General features: G+C 44.7%; 1 pseudogene; it reads right to left on the bottom strand.

Annotated features, from left to right (window-relative positions):
- Positions 1-4,135: 4,135 nt before the first annotated feature.
- The window catches only part of LOC111962447 (furin-like), a 260,162-nt pseudogene continuing 245,740 nt past the window's right edge, over positions 4,136-18,557 (bottom strand).

Below are 18,557 nucleotides of genomic sequence, written 5' to 3'. Positions count from 1 at the left end.
ACCAGCAGGGTCAAATAATAGTCACATTGGTTGTAGGGTACAACAGGTCAGTACCTCAGAAGTAAATGTCAGTTGGCTTTTCATACCCGAGCATTCAGAGGTCGAGAGAGAGTCGAAAACAGCAGGTCCGGGACAAGGTAGCACGTCCGGTGAACATGTCAGGGTTCCATACCCGGCGGAAAAGTTTAAACTGGAGCAGCAGCACAACCAGGTGGGCTGTGGGCAGCCAGGAGTCATCAGGCCAGGTAGTCCTGAGGCATGGTCCTAGGGCTCAGTTCCTCCGGGAGAGGAGGGAGGGAGAGAGAGAATTAGAGGCAGCATACTTAAATTCACACAGGACACCAGATAAGACAGGAGAATTACACTAGATATAACAGACTGACCCTAGCCCCCTGGAACATAGACAGCATAGATACTGGGGGGCACGGCCTCTTATGGGGAAAGTAATTGGATTGCGTTACTGAGTTTGGCTAATCCCAAAGTTACATTACTGAATTACAATTTTGGACATGTAACTAACTTATTACATTTAGACAGTAACCTATCCAACCCTGCCTAAGTGTGCTCTCTACAGCACGGAGATGGAGAGGAGAAGAGAGCCAGCTGTGTGAGAGGGAGATAATGGATTCAGGGAGGTAGAGCTGAGAGGAGAGTGATGATCCTAATTCAATGCTCTGCGATTAACTGAATTTCTGATGTTTTGACTGACCTTTTGACATACTATTCCTTATCCTGTAGACAAGATACTATTCCTTCTATATCTTGTAGCTTGTATTTGAACTAGACTGGTAGCGTTTTATCATGATTTTACCAAGTTTTTGACAACATCCCTGTCTCTTGCTGCAGCAGTATTTCTTATCCKATTTCCTACCAGAGACTGGCATGTTACAGAACTACTCAAAATAAACCAAGAGCTTAAAAAGCCAACTGATAAACTAACTGGAAGAATAGCGAACAGTATTCCACAGACCATGACTGTTCTACAAGGACCTGCATAAAAGCCAGAATCCATCCAGCAAGCCTGGCCCTCCAGGAGATCAAAACCTTGCAGAAACCCTCCACTACTGCCTCAAATAGCTGATAAATCAGCCCGTTACCAACCCTTAGTAAACTTTTGGATAAAATTGTGTTTGACCAGATACATTTCTATTTTACTGTAACCAAATTGACAACAGACTTTCATTACGCTTATAGGGAAGGACATTCAACAAGCACGGCACTTACACAAATTACTGATGATTGGCTGAGAGAAATTGATGATAAAAAGATTGTGGGAGCTATTTTTGTTAGACTTCAGTGCGGCTTTTGACATTATCGATCATAGTCTGCGGATGGAAAAACGTATGTGTTATGGCTTTATTGTGGATAAAGAGTTACCTGTCTAACAGAACATGGAGGGTGTTCTTTAATGGAAGCCTCTCCAACATTAATCCAGATAGAATCAGGAATTCCCCAGGGTAGCTGTCTATGCCCCTTACTTTAAAAAATCTTTACTAATGATATGCCACTGGCTTAAGTAAAGCCACTCAACACTATACAAGTCAGCTACTACAGGGAGTGAATACACTGCAACACTTAACAATGAGCTGCAGTTAGTTTCAGAATGGTTGGCAAGGAATAAGTTAGTCCTAAATATTTCAGAAGCTAAAAGCATTGTATTTGGGACAAATCATTCACTAAACCCTAAACCTCAACTAAATCTGGTTATACATAATGTGGAAATTGAGCAAGTTGAGGTGACTAAACTGCTTGGGGTAACCCTGGATTGTAAACTGTCATGGTAAAAACATGTTGATACAACAGTAGCTAAGATGGGAGAAGGGGAGAAGTCTGTCCATAATAAAGCGCTACTCTGCCTTATTAACAGCACTCTGAAAAAGGCAGCTCCTACAGGCCATAGTTTTGTCGCACCTGTACTACTGTTCAGTCGTGTAGCCAGGTGCCACAAAGAGGGACCTCGGAAAATTACAATTGTCTCAGAACAGGGCAGCACAGTTGGCCCTTAAATGTACACGGAGAGCCAACATTAATAATATGCACGTTAATCTCTCATGGCTCAAAGTGGAGGAGAGATTGACTTCATCACTACTTGTTTTTGTAAGAAGTGTTGACATGCTGAATGCACCGAGGTGTCTGTTTTAAACTACTAGCACACAGCTCGGACACCCATGCATACTCCACAAGACACGCAACCAAAGGCCTCTTCACAATCCCCAAGTCAAGAACCGACTATGGGATGTGCACAGTAATACATAGAGCCATGGGTACATGGAACTCTATTCTGTATCAGGTAACTGATGCAAGCAGTAGAATCAGATTTTAAAAACGGATAAAAATACACCTTATAGAACAGCGGGGACTGTGACAATAAACACACCCACCCACAGACACACTTGTACATGATAAGACACGCACTCTACACACGCATACACATGGATTTTGTATTGTAGATAATGTGGTAGTAGAGTAGTGGCCTGAGGGAACACACAATGTGATGTGAAAAGTTATGAAATGTAATGTCATGTAATAATTTAAATTGTACAGTCGTGGCCAAAAGTTTTGAGAATGACACAAATATTAATTTCCACAAAGTTTGCTGCTTCAGTGTCCTTAGATATTTTTGGCAGATGTTACTATGGAATACTGAAGTATAATTACAAGCATTTCATAAGTGTCAAAGGCTTTTATTGACAATTACATGAAGTTGATGCAGAGTCAATATTTGCAGTGTTGACCCTTCTTTTTCAAGACCTCTGCAATCCGCGCTGGAATGCTGTCAATTAACTTCTGGGCCACATCCTGACTGATGGCAGCCCATTCTTGCATAATCGATGCTTGGAGTTTGTCAGAATTGGTGGGTTTTTGTTTGTCCACCCGCCTCTTGAGGATTGACCACAAGTTCTCAATGGGATTAAGGTCTGGGGAGTTTCCTGGCCATGGACCCAAAATATCTATGTTTTGTTCCCCGAGCCACTTAGTTATCACTTTTGCCTTTTGTCAAGGTGCTCCATCATGCTGGAAAATTGTTCGTCACCAAACTGTACTTGGATGGTTGCGAGAAGTTGCTCTCGGAGGATGTGTTGGTACCATTATTTATTCATGGCTGTGTTCTTAGGCAAAATTGTGAGTGAGCCCACTCCCTTGGCTGAGAAGCAACCCCACACATGAATGGTCTCAGGATGCTTTACTGTTGGCATGACACAGGACTGATGGTAGCGCTCACCTTGTCTTCTCCGGACAAGCTTTTTTCCGGATGCCCCAAACAATCGGAAAGGGGATTCATCAGAGAAAATGACTTTACCCCAGTCCTCAGCAGTCCAATCCCTCTACCTTTTGCAGAATATCAGTCTGTCCCTGATGTTTTTCCTGGAGAGAAGTGGCTTCTTTGCTGCCCTTCTTGACACCAGGCCACTTGACACCAGGCCATCCTCCAAAAGTCTTCGCCTCACTGTGCGTGCAGATGCACTCACACATGTACTGGTGGTGCCCCGATCCCGCAGCTGAATCAACTTTAGGAGACGGTCCTGGCGCTTGCTGGACTTTCTTGGGCGCCCTGAAACCTTCTTCACAACATTTGAACCACTCTCCTTGAAGTTCTTGATGATCCAATAAATGGTTGATTTAGGTGCAATCTTACTGGCAGCAATATCCTTGCCTGTGAAGCCGTTTTTGTGCAAAGCAATGATGACGGAACGTGTTTCCTTGCAGGTAACCATGGTTGAGAGGAAGAACAATGATTCCAAGCACCACCCTCCTTTTGAAGCTTCCAGTCTGTTATTCGAACTCAATCAGCATGACAGAGTGATCTCCAGCCTTGTCCTCGTCAACACTCATACCTGTCTTAACGAGAGAATCACTGACATGATGTCAGCTGGTTCTTTTGTGGCAGGGCTGAAATGCAGTGGAAATGTTTTTTGGGGATTCAGTTCATTTGCCTGGCAAAGAGGGACTGTGCAATTAATTACAATTCATCTGATCACTCTTCATAACATTCTGGAGTATTTGCAAATTGCCATCATACAAACTGAGGCAGCAGACTTTGAAAATTAAAATGTGTCATTCTCAAAACTTTTGGCCACGACTGTATACTGTACCAGTCAAAGGTTTGGACACACCTACTCATTAAAGGGTTTTTCTTTATTTTTTATATTTTCAACATTGTAGAATAATAGTGGACTTAATGTTGCAGCCTTGTCAGCAGCTAATGGGCATCCTTTAATAAAAACAATACAAATACTACAGTAGACTCTTCCTACATCCCACTGCAGCAAGGACACAGAGGACAGACTTAATGACCACTGAACAACCCCTACAGCACACGCTCACACACTTACATGGGTGAGTGAAAGTACATGGCAAGTCACTCCATCTCCTCTGCAGATTCAACACAACACAACACTCATTCACTCACACACACGTACTTGCCATGCAAGGCATGCACAGGTTACGGGTTTCCTAAATGAGCTACAATTTCTCCCTGCATATCTAATTATGGGGCGCATTCAGGATATACTATTATCTTAGACCTGCTCCCCTCTCTACTCTTCAGGAGGCTGGAGGAAAACTCCTCTTAATGATCTCTGCAAATACTACTGACTGACATGCACAACTTTTCCCATTCAAATTAATCTAGGTTAAATATTAATGTACTGGTATTTCAGCAGTATCTAGGGCTAGAGGAAGTTATTGCATCTCTGGGGGATCGGGCAATGCTCTTCCTGTAGCTGAGTAGTGTGGAGGAGAAAACAGGTAGAGGAGAGTTAACTTGGCAGCACAACCAAAACAAGCCCTAGAGATCAGGAAGTGGGCTTGTGTACTGCTGGCGGCCTCTGACAGGGCATTAGCTCTGTGAGTGTGTTGTGTGAGTGTGTCTGTAAGTTTTGGCTGACTGCTGTGAATGGGTCAACACAACAGATCTCATTTCACATGACCTCCCAAAGTCATTTTATTTCAGCATGACATTTATCCCCACAATATCGACATCAACCATCAGTCAAATAAAAAAGGATATAAAATAAAAATAATAATATAAAATACAATCCAATATGATCTATTTAAAATATGTTGTGACCTTGATTGTATCGGCATGATTGAATCGACGAGTTCAGAATATACAGTTGAAGTCGGAAGTTTACATACACTTAGGTCGGAGTCATTAAAACTCGTTTTTCAACTACTCCACAAATTTCTTGCTAACAAACCATAGTTTTGGCAAGTCGGTTAGGTTATCTGACCCTGCCGCACACAGGAAGCGGCYCAGGTCCTAATCCAGGCACTTGTCATCTCCCGTCTGGATTACTGCAACTCGCTGTTGGCTGGGCTCCCTGCCTGTGCCATTAAACCCCTACAACTCATCCAGAACGCCGCAGCCCGTCTGGTGTTCAACCTTCCCAAGTTCTCTCACGTCACCCCGCTCCTCCGCTCTCTCCACTGGCTTCCAGTTGAAGCTCGCATCCGCTACAAGACCATGGTGCTTGCCTACGGAGCTGTGAGGGGAACGGCACCTCCGTACCTTCAGGCTCTGATCAGGCCCTACACCCAAACAAGGGCACTGCGTTCATCCACCTCTGGCCTGCTCGCCTCCCTACCTCTGAGGAAGTACAGCTCCCGCTCAGCCCAGTCAAAACTGTTCGCTGCTCTGGCACCCCAATGGTGGAACAAACTCCCCCACGACGCCAGGTCAGCGGAGTCAATCACCACCTTCCGGAAACACCTGAAACCCCACCTCTTTAAGGAATACCTAGGATAGGATAAAGTAATCCTTCTAACCCCCCCCCCCTTAAAAGAGTTAGATGCACTATTGTAAAGTGGTTGTTCCACTGGATATCATAAGGTGAATGCACCAACTTGTAAGTCGCTCTGGATAAGAGCGTCTGCTAAATGACTTAAATGTAAATGTAATGTTATCTACTTTGTGCATGGCACAAGTAATTTTTCCAACAATTGTTTACAGACAGATTATTTCACTTATAATTCACTGTATCACAATTCCAGTGGGTCAGAAGTTTACATACACTAAGTTGACTGTGCCTTTAAACAGCTTGGAAAATTCCAGAAAATTATGTCATGGCTTTAGAAGCTTCTGATAGGCCAATTGACATCATTTGTGTCAATTGGAGGTGTACCTGTGGATGTATTTCAAGGCCTACCTTCAAACGCAGTGCCTCATTGCTTGACATCATGGGAAATCAAGAAATCAGCCAAGACCTCAGAAAAAAATGTAGACCTCCGCAAGTCTGGTTCATCCTTGGGAGCAATTTCCAAATGCCTGAATGTACCACGTCCATTTGTACAAACAATAGTACCCAAGTATAAACACCATGGGACCACGGAGCCATCATACCGCTCAGGAAGGAGACACGTTCTGTCTCCTCGAGATGAATGTACATTGGTGTGAAAAGTGCAAATCAACCCCAGAACAACAGCAAAGGACCTTGTGAAGATGCTGGAGGAAACAGGTACAAAAGTATCTGTATCCACAGTAAAAACGAGTCCTATATCGACATAACCTGAAAGGCCGCTCAGCAAGGAAGAAGCCACTGCTCCAAAACCGCCATAAAAAAGCCAGACTACGGTTTGCAACTGTACATAGGGACAAAGATCGTACTTTTGGAGAAATGTCCTCTGGTCTGAGGATACAAAAATAGAACTGTTTGGCCATAATGACCATTGTTATGTTTGGAGGAAAATGGGGGAGGCTTGCAAGCCAAAGAATACCATCCCAACCGTGAATCACGGGGGTGGCAGCATCATGTTGTGGGGGTGCTTTGCTGCAGGAGGGACTGGTGCACTTCACAAAATAGATAGCATCATGAGGGAGGAAAACTATGTGGATATATTGAAGTAATATCTCAAGACATCAGTCACGAAGTTAAAGTTTGGTCGCAAATGGGTCTTCCGAATGGACAATGACCCCAAGCATACTTCCAAAGTTGTGGCAAAATGGCTTAAGGACAACAAAGTCAAGGTATTGGAGTGGCCATCACAAAGCCCTGACCTCAATCCTATAGAAAATTTGTGGGCAGAACTGAAAAAGCACGTGCGAGCAAGGAGGCCTACAAACCTGGCTCAGTTACACCAGCTCTGTCAGGAGGAATGGCCAAAATTCACCCAACTTATTGTGGGAAGCTTGTGGAAGGCTACCCGAAACGTTTGACCGAAGTTAAACAATTTAAAGGCAATGCTACCAAATACTAATTGACTGTATGTAAACTTCTGACCCACTGGAAATGTGATGAAAGAAATAAAAGCTGAAATAAATCATTCTCTCTAGTATTATTCTGACATTTCACATTCTTAAAATAAAGTGGTGATCCTAACTGGCCTAAGACATGCAATTTTTACTCTGATTAAATTTCAGGAGTTGTGAAAAACTGAGTTTAAATGTATTTGGCTAAGGTGTATGTAAACTTCCGACTTCAACTGAACATTACCAGTCAAAAGTTTGGACACACCTACTCATTCAAGGGTTTTTCTTTATTTTTTAAATATTTTCTACATTGTAGAATAATAGTGAAGACATCAAAACTATGAAATAACACATATGGAATCATGTAGTTACCAAAAAAGTGTTAAAGAAATCAAATACATTTTAGATTCTTCAAAGTAGCCACACTTTGCCTTGATGACAGCTTTGCATTCTCTCAACCAGCTTCATGAGGTAGTCACCTGGAATGCTTTTCCAACAGTCTTGAAGGAGTTCCCACATATGCTGAGCACTTGTTGGCTGCTTTTCCTTCACTCTGCGGTCCAACTCATCCCAAACCATCTCAATTGGGTTGAGGTCGGTGGATTGTGGAGGCCAGGTCATCTGATGCAGCCCTTACACAGCCTGGGGGTGTGTTTTGGGTCATTGTCCTGTTGTTGAAAAACAAATGATAGTCCCACTAAGCGAAAATCAGATGGGATGGCGTATCAGACCAAAGGACAGATTTCCACCGGTCTAATGTACATTGCTCGTGTTTCTTGGCCCAAGCAAGTCTTTTCTTCTTATTGCTGTCCTTTAGTAGTGGTTTCTTTACCACAATTCGACCACGAAGGCCTGATTTACGCAGTCTCCTCTGAACAGTGGATGTTGAGATGTGTCTGTTACTTGAACTGTGAGGTGCATTCTGATGTGCAGTTAATTGACGATTTCTGAGTCTGGTAACTCAAATGAACTTATCCTCTGCTACAGAGGTAACTCTGGGTCTTCCTTTCCTGTGGCAGTCCTCATGAGAGCTAGTTTCATCATAGCTCTTGATGTTTTTTGCGAGTGCACTTGAAGAAACTTTCAAAGTTCTTGAAATTTCCCAGATTGACTGACCATGTCTTAAAGTAATGATGGACTGTCGTTTCTTTTTGCTTATTTGAGCAGTTCTTGCCATAATATGGACTTGGTCTTTTACCAAATAGGGCTATCTTCTGTATACCACCCTTACCTTGTCACAACACAACTGATTGGCTCAAATGCATTAAGAAGGAAAGAAATTCAAAAAATTAACTTTTAACAAGGCACAAATGCATTACATTACCTCATGAAGCTGGTTGAGAGAATACCAAGAGTGTACAAAGCTGTCATCAAGGCAAAGGGTGGCTACTTTGAAGAATCTAAAATTTGTTTAACACTTTTTTGGTTACTACATGTTTCCATATGTGTTATTTCATAGTTTTGATGTTTTCACTATTATTCTACAATATAGAAAATGGTAAAACTAAAGACAAACCCTGGAATGAGTAGTTGTGTCCAAACTTTTGACTGGTACTGTATGTTCTTAAAAATACAACATAATACCAATAACTTAATAATGCATGTCTGCCAAGGTGAAAAATACCAGCAAGCCAATACATTTGCTTGTCAAAGTGTGTGAAGTGTGTAATAACAAGAGAACGCTATTCTCTTCTTTCCACTGATAAAGACTTGGCGGTGAAAGAAACCCTGAAAATCAATACAGCCTCCAGAGGGAGAATGAAGACAATATGATGTAATTTCTTGCCAAAAGCAAGAGAATAGAGAAATGTTGAGAAGGTCAAATAGCTTTTTGGGTTAAGTGCTTTTTTAGAAAGATGGCAACACACATTACCGCAGGGTTGGTAAATCCCTCTATAGGTAAAGCAGTGTGCCAATATAATCAAGTGGCTTACTAATATAATCTGCCATCCCTCCTCCCACTTGTTCTACAGGGTGTGTGTTTGCTGATTGATGCATGGGCTTTCTGCTTATGTCCAACAAACAACCACACTACTAGGACTTTTGCCTTTCAACAGTTGCCTATATTGGTATTCAGTGCTATTAAGCTGTTGTGGACAATATTTCTAAACTAAAGCTCAATAGTTATCAAAACCCTGAAGACTACTCCAAAAGAGTCTGTGCTGGATTTCTGATGTTTCTACACTTGCTTTTTCCATGACATAGACTGACCAGGTGAATCCAGGTGAAAGCTATGATCCGTTATTGATGCCACTAAATCCCCTTCAATCAGTGTAGATGAAGGGGAGGAGACAGGTTATATAAATATTTTTTTAAACCTTGAGACATTTGAGACATGGATGGTGTATGTGTGCCATTCAGAGGGTGAATGGGCAAGACAAAATATTGAAGTGCCTTTGAATGGGGTGTGGCAGTATGTGCCAGGCGCAACAGTTTGTGCTAAGAACTGCAACGCTGCTGGGTTTTTCATGCTTAACAGTTTCTGTGTGTATCAAGAATGGTCCACCACCCAAAAGCCATCCAGCCAACTTGAAACAACTGTGGAAAGCATTGGAGTCAACATGGGACAGCATCCCTGTGGAACAGTTTCGACACCTTGTAGAACTCAATATTAGGGAGGGTTCTTAATGTTTTGTACACTCAGTGTATAGTGGGGTTGTATTAGCTGCTGAAGAAGTGCAGCAGCCCACTGATTATTGAGCAGAGTAGGAAGCTCTCAAAGAACAAGCAGTAGGAAAAAGTTTAATCAGAAGGTGTTTATCACAGAGAGAATCTAATTTACAAATCCAAAGTTTCTCTTTCTCTCTCTGTTGTACATTAAATAAACCCTGCTGTGTTCTTCATCCACTCAGAAACTGTGTTGGGCGGCTATCACAGTCACACATACACGCGCATGTATGCTGATCTCTTCCCATGCCTGCTCATATTAGGACAGAGGCTCAGGGCCATGTGTATACCGCAACAAAAATAAGGTCAATGGGAAACATTAGCGAAAACTATGGATCCCCAACTCAATTCAGAAACTGTAGTTTCCCTTTACCCTTGGGCCAGGGGAATAATCTTATTTAAGTCTTTAAAAGCAAAGGAAAAGAATATACAATAAAATATGGTACTTATAGAATTAAAACATTTTCTGTTGACTAATGCTTGAGGGTGAATCAGTGGACCTGGAGGTGCTTGCTGGGCTGCCATCACATCCCTGGATCAGCATCTCTGTGTATCAGTCTCAGCAAGGGACGAGGCCTGAGCCAGACCCAAACCACAGACCCATAAGCTCCAGCAGAGGAAGGGGCCGGAGAGACCAACCCCTCTGAAGAGAGTTTCCCCCAGATGTAGGGGTCAGAGAGGGGGCTAGAGGGAGCTCTGTGTCCTGATAAAGGCTGTCCTCTCACTGTGGCAGTCTAGCTCCTCGCTGTCCGATTCAGAGCCCCCCAGTGTTACCTGGTCCTCGTCCCTCCACACAGTGGGGATCCCCTTATAAGACGCCCTGCCCTGCCTTTCCCAGCCCAGCCCCAGGCCGAAGCCAAAGCCCACACGGATGCCCCCCGAGGCCCCTCCCCCTGTTTCCACAGAGTGCAGTTTGGTCCTTCGGGCCCAGGGGGCGCAACCAGAGCGCAGCTGCAGCAGGAGGAAAACCCCAGCGAAGGCTGCCAAGATGAAGGCACAGCTGAGCACTGCAAGCAGGGTAACCAGAGGGGAGGACAGGCCCAGGTTAGGCCCTGGAGGCTCTCCCTCTCCCCCCTGCTCTGACCCCACTGGGCTCACCCCTGGTCCACTCCCCTCTCCCTGGAGGACTTGGCCGGTTGGGGACTTGCGCTGGACTTGGTTCTGGTGTAGGCAGGCGGTGAGGACCAGGTGACTGTGAGGGGGGCAGGAGAGGCAGTCGTTGGGCCTGGGGCCGGAGCAGGTGAGGCAGGCAGGATGGCAGGGCAGGCAGGCCTGGACGGAGGACAAGTCCACCCAGTTGTCCAGGGACAGGTTGAGGAGCTGGGGGCCTGAGGTGAAGCCGGGGGGGCAGAGCTTCACACAACCCTGCAGGAACAGGGAGAAGCCTGGGCTACACTCTGGATAGGGGGAGAAAGGGGAAGAAGGAAAGAGAAAGAGTAAGAGATGAGAGAGTGAAAAAGCGAGATGATACCCATACAAAGGGGGATGAGGTGCTGCTTTTCTGAGCAGTCAGTGGGGACAAACGCTCGTACATAGAACCCCACACAAAAAGGCAAAAACATGCCTGAAACCTTTTAACAATCGTGCCATATGCATGAGAAGCCCACATCCACATGCTGAGTGTCACCAAGAGGCATCTGACCCCATCTGCTTCCTCTCAGCCTCCCAAAACACAGCTGCTCTCCAACCCAACACCTCTCTCAATGTCATAGCCCTACTGCTGCCTGCCAGCCACTACTACATACCCTCTCTGCTTTTCTAGTGAACCACATATGTTGTTTTCTCACATATTTAGGATGATGCATATTCATAGCTGGCGTACAAGTCACAACATCACGATAAGTGAGACATTTAACTTTCAAATGGGTTTGGCTTGGCATTAAATGTGTATTCATGGTTTTGCGCAGCCCTCAAACTAGACACTGAATATATTATGACCTGAGCTAGGCTAGATAACTTCATAAGTAGGTCAAGTAAGTGAATACTGTCCATAGCAATGAGCAAGGAACTCAACATGTCCCATCCTCAGTACCAGCAGTTACCTATGGAGGGCGATGTCTCAATGTGTAAAGAGAGTACGAATCTTAGTGCTAGCTAGCTGTCTCAGTGTGTCTCACCTATGCAGATCTGCTGGGCGTCGAAGGTCTTGCAGCTGTTGTTGGACGGCCGGGGGAAGTCAGGAGACAAGGGGTTAATGGAGCTGGAGCCCGTACCGTACAGGATCAGAGTAAACTGACTCAACACACCTGAGAGAGGGGGAGGAGAGAAAGGAGGGAGGAGAGAGGAGCGGAAGAGAGAGAGTGAACACATTTCAAACTCAAGAGAGAGGAGAAAGAAGAACAAAGAGAATGAACAATTCAATACCCCCAAGAGGAGAGAGGTAGACTGGGTGAGTGTGTCAGAGAGATAGTAATATAATGATGAGAAGAAGGAAGAGGTAGGTGAGCTGACTGACAAACCAAGGGAGAGGAGAAGAAAGGCTGACTAAGAACGAGAGAGAGAGAGAGAGAGAGAGAGAGAGAGAGAGAGAGAGAGAGAGAGAGAGAGAGAGAGAGAGTGAGAATAAGTAAGAGAGAGAGAGAGGGAGGGAGAGAACGTTATGAAATGATAGAATGATGGATAAAGCAGGAAAAGGAGAATATCATCATCGCATTAAGATGAATACATATAACAACGCCGAAAAAAGGGTTGTAAATGATAGTGCTGATAATGATAATGATACAGACCCAGAAGTGGGGGTCTGGCTGGTTCGCTTTGAGTCGGGATGGGTCCCAAAGAGAGAGAGAGAGAGAGAGAGAGAGAGAGAGAGAGAGAGAGAGAGAAACTGCACACCCTAATTGGCAAACAAACCAAAACAAAGGCTGTCTTCTAATGCTTTGTTGATTTCAAAAACGTTTCTGACTCAATTTGGCATGAGGGTCTGCTATACAAATTGATGGAAAGCGGTGTTGGGGGAAAACATACAACATTATAAAATCCATGTACACAAACAACAAGTGTGCGGTTAAGATTGGCAAAAAACACACATTTCTTTCCCAAGGGCTGTGGGGTGAGACAGGGATGCACCCCCACCGTCTTCAACATATACAGTGCATTCGGAAAGTATTCAGACCCGTTCCCTTTTTCCACATTTTGCTTCGTTACAGCCTCATTCTAAAATGGATTAAATAAAACAAATCCTCAATCTACACACACTACCCCATAATGACAAAATGAAAACAGAAATACCTTACTTACATAAGTATTCAGACCATTTGCTATTAGACTTGAAATTGAGCTCAGGTGCATCCTGTTTCCATTGATCATCCTTCAGATGTTTCTACAACTTGATTGGAGTCCACCTGTGGTAAATTAAATTGATTGGACATGATTTGGAAAGGCACACACCAGTCTAAATAAGGTCCCACAGTTGACAGTGCATGTCAGAGCAAAAACCAAGCCATGAGGGGGCTCGCGAGTGGCACAGTTGTCTAAGGCACTGCATCTCAGTGCTAGTGGCGTCACTACAGACCCTGGTTCGATTCCAGGCTGTATTACAACCGGCCGTGGTTGGGAGTCCTATAGGGCAGCGCACAATTGTCCCAGCGTCGTCTGAGTTAGGGTTCGGCTGGGGTAGGCCGTCATTGTAAATAAGAATTCGCTCTTAACTGACTTACCTAGTTAAATAAAACAAATAAAGATTAAATGAGGTCGAAAGAATTGTCCGTAGAGCTCTGAGGCAGGATTGTGTTGAGGCACAGACCTGGGTAAGGGTACAAAAAAATGTGTGCAGCATTGAAGGTCCCCAAGAACACAGTGGCCTCATTGTTAAATGGAAGTCGTTTGGAACCACCTGAGTAATCGGGGGAGAAGGTCCTTGGTCAGGGAGGTGACCAAGAATCCGATGGTCACTCTGACAGAGCTCCAGTTCCTCTGTGGAGATGAGAGAAACTTCCAGAAGGACAACCATCTCTGCAGCAGTCCACCAATCAGGCCTTTATTTGGGCTCCCGAGTGGCGCAGCAGTCTAAGGCACTGCAATTCAGTGCTACAGGTGTCACTACAGACCCTGGTTCGATCCCAGGCTGTATCAGGAGTCCCATAGGGCGGCACACAATTGACCCAGCATAGTCCGGGTTGGGGGAGGGTTTGGCCGGGGTAGGCCGTCATTGTAAAATAAGAATTTGTTCTTAACTGACTTACCTATTTAAATAAAGGTTAAATTAAATTAAATTAAAAATACAATTATGGTAGAGTGACAGCCTGCTTGAAGTTTGCCAAAAGGCACCTAAAGGACTCTCAGACCATGAGAAACAAGATTCTCTGGTCTGATGACACCAAGATTGAAATCTTTGGCCTGATTGCCAAGTGTCACGTCTGAAGGAAACCTGGCACCATCTCTACAGTGAAGCATGGTGGTGGCAGTATCATGCTGTGGGAATGTTTTTCAGCGGCAGGGACTGGGAGACCAGTCAGGATTGAGGGAAAGTTGAACGGAGCAAAGTACAGAGAGATCCTTGATGAAAACCTGCTCCAGAGCGCTCAGGACCTCAGACTGAGGTGAAGGTTCACCTTCCAACAGGACAACGACCCTAAGCACAAAGCCAAGACAACACAGGAGTGGCTTCGGTACAAGTKCCTGAATGTCCTTGAGTTGCCCAGCCAGAGCCCGGACTTGAACCCAATCCAGCATCTCTGGAGAGACCTGAAAATAGCTGTGCAGCGACGCTCCCCGTCCAACCTGACAGAGCTTGAGAGGATCTGCAGAGAAGAATGGGAGAAACTCCTGAAATACAGGTGTGCCAAGCTTGTAGCGTTATACCCAAGAAGACTCGGCTGTAATCACTGCCAAAGGTGCTTCAACAAAGTACTGAGTAAAGGGTCTGAATACTTATGTAAATGTGATATTTCAGTTTTTATTTTATTTATACATTTACAAAAATGTTTGACAAAGCTTTTGCTTTGTCATTATGGGGTATTGTGTGTAGATTGATAAGGCTGTAACGTAACAAAATGTGGGAAAAGTTAAGGGGTCTGAATACTTTCCGAATGCACTGTAAATCTCAGTAAGACAAAAATAATGGTTTTCCAAAAAAGGTCCAGTTGCCAGGATCGCAAATACAAATTTCATCTAGACACCGTTGCACTAGAGCACACAAAAAAATACATACCTCGGCCTAAACATCAGCGCCACAGGTAACTTCCACAAAGCTCTGAACAATCTGAGAGACAAGTCAAGAAGGGTCTTCTACGCCATCAAAAGGAACATCAAATTCGACATACCAATTCGGATCTGGCTAAAAATACTTGAATCAGTTTTAGAACCCATTGAATTGTTAGATACTACTGCACTGTTGGAGCTAGGAACACAAGCATTCCGCTACTCCCGCAATAACATCTGCTAAATGTGTGTATGTGAACAATACAATTTGATTTGATTTGATTAACACTTTATGGTTATGAGGTCTGGGGTCCGCTCACCAACCAATAATTCACATAATGGGACAAACACCAAATTGAGACTCTGCATACAGAATTCTGCAAAAATATCCTCCATGTACAACGTAAAACACCAAATAATGCATGCAGAGCAGAATTAGGCCGATACCCGCTAATGATCAAAATTCAGAAAAGAGCTGTTGAAATCTGCAACCCAAACCTTACATAACAAAGCCATCACTTACAGAGAGATGAACCTGGAGAAGAGTTCCCATACGCAAGCTGGTCCTGGGGCTTTGTTCACAAACACAAACAGACGCCACAGAGTCCCAGGATAGCAACACAATTAGACCCAACCAAATCATGAGAAAACTAAAATATAATTACTTGACACATTGGAAAGAATAAACCAAATAACTGAGCAAACTAGAATGCTATTTTGCCCTAAACAGAGAGTACACAGTAGAAGAATACCTGACCACTGTGACATACCCAAAATTAAGGAAAGCTTTGACCATGTACAGACTCAGTGAGCATAGCCTTGCTATTGAGAGAGGCCGCCAAAGGCAGACCTGGCTCTCAAGAGAAGACAGGCTATGTGCACACTGCCCACAAAATGAGGTGGAAACTGAGCAGCACTTCCTAACCTTCTGTCAAATGTATGACCATATTAGAGACACATATTTCCCTCAGATTACACAGATCCACAAAGAATTCGAAAACAAATCCTATTTTGATAAAATCCCATATCTATTGGGTGAAATACTTCTTGTTGCAACAAGAAAAAAGCAACCAGTGAAGAACAAACACCATTGTAAATACAACCATATTTATGTTTAGAGAGAGAGAGAGAGAGAGAGAGAGAGAGAGAGAGAGAGAGAGAGAGAGAGAGAGAGAGAGAGCGAGAGAGAGAGAGAGAGAGAGAGAGAGGAGAGAGAGAGAGAGAGAGAGAGAGAGAGAGAGAGAGAGAGAGAGAGAGAAGAGAGAAGAGAGAGAGAGAGAGAGAGAGAGAGAGAGAGAGAGAGAAGGAGAGAGAGAAGAGAGAGAGAGAGAGATGGGGAGTGAAGTGATATCGTGTGGACAGGAATAAGGATGAAGAGGAGGTGGAGGAGTAGAGAGAAGCACTCATCTTATTTCCCTCGCTACACTGAGACTGCACAAAACAACATCAGAGGAGACCTTCTGGAGTGAGGAGGGAAAGGAGAAAGAATGGAGGAGCACGGAGCCTCTGGCGTATATGAGGAGGGGTATGAAGGTAACAGATGTCCTGTTACCATAGTCGTGCCCTTGTTCTGAGACGTTCTCTATCTCCAGGGTCCACTCCCTCGAGGGTCCTCATCCACGAGTGGGTGGTCATGAAGGCCCAGTCATTAAATCCCTCTGATGAGTAGTCTTTAGGCCTGAAAAGAGGGCAAGGAGAGAGAGGGGGGAGATAGAAAGAGACATAGGGAGGGAGAACGAGAGCGAGGAGAGAAGGAGGTGTAGAGAGAAGCGAGAGAGGGAGAGGGGGGGGGGATAGAGAGAGACATCGAGAGAGAGTGCGGGGGGAGAGTGAAGAGGGGAGAGAAAGAGGAGGGGATAGAAAGAGAGACAGGAGAAAGAGAGAGAGGGGGAGGGAGATGGGGAAGAGGAGGGGCGGGGGGATAGAGAGAGAGGGGGAGAGAGAGCGGGGCGAGACAAAGATAGAGGGGGAGAGAGAAAGAGAGAGAAACATAGAGACAGAGAGACAAAAACAGAGAGAGAGAAACAGAGAGTAGTTAGGGTTCACAGCCGAAAGCATTCATCTCATAGCAACAGGGCTCTTCAAGAGCAGGGCTCTTCAAGAGCAATACCTCCCAGACCGGCTGTCAAAAATACACAGTACTTCAAGCGAACAGAGATGAAAAACAACAAGCACTGCATGTGTTTTTCTGTGAACGTGTGTATGTTTACCTGGGGGGATTGTGTATCTAGCGGACTAATACTGTATGAGGTTGATGAGGTTTCCTTTGTATTTCTACAGTAGATGTGTGCGTGTGAGAGTACCTGGGTGCCAGCAGGGTAGAGCGTGTCCCTAGGGGGCTGATGAGGTGTATAGCCAGGTTTCCTCTGTGGTTGTAGGAGAGAGTGAGGCGGGCCTGGACGTGCTCCAGAGAGCTGACATACTCTGGTTTGCCCCAGCAGGCGTCCAATGTCTTACTGAACAGCATCCGGCTGCTTATGTCCCTGGGCTCTGAGAGCATGGTGAGAACACACTGGTGCTGTGGGCCCACACTTGTCCAGTTCTGAGCCAGGGCCACCATGGCCCCCGCATCCAGCAGACCATACCCATACGAATGACTCACTGAGAAACAGAAAAAGCATGAGAGAAGTTATGAAGAGTCAAGTGAGTCCATTTATCATGTAGTTCAGTTATCCAAGGCATGTCCAATGAGAGCTTTCCTGTTACCTCTGCGGCCCACTCCATTGGTACTCCAGTCGTCCGTGCTGAGGTGGGCGGGGTGAGAGGTTCTTACCACCAGGTGCTGCATGTCCCTCCATGTCAGGTTCATACTATACAGAGAGAGACAAAGATATATGTATTTTTATGTTAGAGATATTCTAATAAAAGAGAGGAGAGCTTAACAGAGATATTCTAGTGAGTGAGATATCCCTCCATATCAGGTTCATACTACAGGCAGATAGGAAAGATAAAAACATACAATACAAAAAAGATGGATACAATCACCACTAGAGGCCTAAGGGATATATCAGGGACATGTCGGTCCCACAGCTGTGAAATGGACGTGGTCCATAATGTTTTAATAGCAGTGTCCAGTAACAGCACCATTATAAAGGTAGCCATAAACACCCGTGTTTAATAGTGAGAAAACACAGTAAAACCTCATAGTAGGATAACAGGGTACAGTACAGCAAGCTGAGCGGCTGTTTTCAACTGTCTTCGTAATTTCGGGGCAGATCACGTGGTCAGGCCAGCTGTGTGAACTTGGCGCTACCCACAGTGGAGCACCAGTAAAGCAGTCAGTAATGACAACTAGCCTTTTTGTAGCTCCTAATGATTTTGTTCTTGGAGGATGCTGGGACAGGTCACATTGCACTAAGTACAAGGGCCATATTAAATCTCTCCAGCTGATTTAGCGGAGGTAGGTAGGTAGGGCAGAGTGGACTAGACGTTAAGGGAGAAAATGCCTTTGTAGTGAGCAGAGAAAAGGAGTACTGCGGGCGAAGATAATCAAACCATGAATCACATGGGTTTACTGCTCACCTCGCTGCTCACCGCCGTGCGCCGGGCCAAGACAAAAATA

This window comes from Salvelinus sp. IW2-2015, linkage group LG4q.1:29, assembly GCF_002910315.2.
Source record: "Salvelinus sp. IW2-2015 linkage group LG4q.1:29, ASM291031v2, whole genome shotgun sequence".
Lineage (NCBI taxonomy): Eukaryota > Metazoa > Chordata > Actinopteri > Salmoniformes > Salmonidae > Salvelinus > Salvelinus sp. IW2-2015.
The sequence above is the reverse complement of the archived record's forward strand: the minus strand, read 5'-3'. Positions and strand labels throughout refer to the sequence as shown.